This window comes from Seriola lalandi, unplaced genomic scaffold, assembly GCF_002814215.2.
Source record: "Seriola lalandi dorsalis isolate HSWRI2012SDOR001 ecotype SW California unplaced genomic scaffold, Sedor1 jcf7180002054954, whole genome shotgun sequence".
Taxonomy (NCBI): Eukaryota; Metazoa; Chordata; class Actinopteri; order Carangiformes; family Carangidae; genus Seriola; species Seriola lalandi.
This window is the reverse complement of record NW_019525505.1, coordinates 1,452,721-1,455,003: the sequence shown is the minus strand read 5'-3', so window position 1 is coordinate 1,455,003 and position 2,283 is coordinate 1,452,721.

Here is a 2,283-nt window from a genome sequence, read left to right as displayed (position 1 = left end):
GCTCTGCGCTGTGCATTCACACTCAAGATTATCGCCAACATGGATTTTTTTAAATAGAAAAATCTATGCGCTAAATATCGCAGTCAATAAAAGAAAATCGACCACACACACACACACACACACACACACACACACACACACCTCCCTCTATCCCTCTCTGTATACACTTCGAGGTGGGACTGAGCTGTTAATAAGTTATCGATCAATTATGGCCCTCATATGTGGAAGGGCCTCGGGCACTTTGCAAATGCTAATGTCTATAAAGGGAGAGAAAGAGAGCGTCACATATAAACTATCTGCTGTTCGGTTAAAACATCATTAGAAGCGTCCTCTGACTTTACAGCATGAACAGTATGTAGCTACTGCAGCTGATGGTACACAGTCAAAGCTCTACTGTTGCTACTGCTGCTACTGCTAAAATATTCCTTATTCCTATAACTACAATAAATATACTGCTACTACTACTGCTGTGGCTATGTGTCGGGCACTACTATGGTCACTGCTATAAAGGCTACTATAATTAATGCAGCAACTAAAGTCATTATAGTCAGTACTACTAAGATAACTACAAAAACTACTGGTGCCAGTGCCAGTTACTGCCACTGCTACTACAGGGAATCATCTGACTCCTCTCCCACTCATGCTATCAGCGCTTGTGCACCGACACGTCTACTACAACTACATCTATCTATCTATTTATCTATTACTAATGTAAATGCTGCTATTATTAGTATCTGAACAGAAGTCATCAATACAACTGTTAGTGCTTGTAAGGCTGATACAACAACTTAAAAACTGTGACTGCTACTGTGGCCTCTTCTTCCACCACTACTACTACTCCTCCTCCTCCTCTGGTAATACTAATATTGATTCTAGAAATTTAATAATCAAACTATTGCTACTAATCCTGCTACGCCCTTTGTAACGACAACTATTCTGACAACTACTGGCCTCTAATAAGAGTCTTAGTGCTGCTCTGGTGAAACATTTACATTTAAAAGACTCTATTTCCATTGCTGCATTTTCTAGTAGCACTACTATTGCTGATAATCCTGCAATAACTGCTACTATTAGTACTAATACTGCGACTACTTCCACTACAGCTGTGGCTGTGGTACTATAGCCACTTTTACAAGTAATTTTGTGTTACTACTGATTCAATATTAATAGTTGTACTCCCATTGCTACTAATGCTGCCATTCCTTCTATTTCAGCTACTAGTATTGTGAATACCACAGTACTTGTCCTTCCTCCTGAGCCTGTGGTCTATGATTCAGAGCATTTCAGTTGCCCGCTGCAGCTTTTGATGTCATCTATGCATAGACACACGTCACATCACAAAGGAGGGCCCCCCATGAAATAAAAAAAGAAAGCCCACTCCCCAGTCCCCATTGACAGATGATATCCGCGTGTCCAACAGGCGAGAGAGGGAGGAGGAGGAGGGAGAAGAGAAGCCATATAAAGAAGCGACCGGTTGTCCCTCAAGAGCCCCCCTCACCAGATGAAGGCAAGCGCAGAGGAGCCCCGATCCAAACTCCTTCCAGACAAAAGCAATTATTTCTTGTAGAATATAGTGTGTTTTGTGCGTCCATCGCAGGAGGGGAGGGAGGTGTGCGTGGATTTGAGGGAGAGGTGAAAAATATGGCGCACGGCGGGCCTCATCAATAGCAATATGTTCTTTTTCCCTTCTGTAATACCTATCCTTTTATAACTACTCTGCAACCTGCTGCGTGTCTGCTTTGTCTGACATTGTGGGCTTATAGGCCATAGTGGACTTCTGATCAGTTACACAAAACGAAGAGACAGCAGGGTGAAAGGAACCCAGAATAGATTCTGCCTCTTACCTTTCAAAGCAAACCTGTTGTTTGTGAATCCAAACCGCTGTGCCAATTTACAACAGGATTTAAAAATGATTGATATTTCTGGTGATATTAGTAGAACAGCTGCTTTATTTATGGTTCATAATGAGATAACTGACACACCTGCACACACCTACACACCAATCTGTCTAAATCTAAGATGGCTACACCCTTTAAAGTCTAAAATCATAGATACATGTTTAATATCACATTCATTTTTCTGATTTAATTTGTCAAATCAGTAGCTTTAAGGTTTTAGCTAAAATATATAATATATAATCGGAATAAGTGAACACATCCGTTTCACTACAACAAGTCTACTGCAGAATTAGATTATTACTCTTTATCTGTCTGCTGTGTGTATGTGTGCGTGACTGTGTGTGTGTGTGTGTGTGTGTGTGTGTAAGAGAGAGAGAGTTCATTG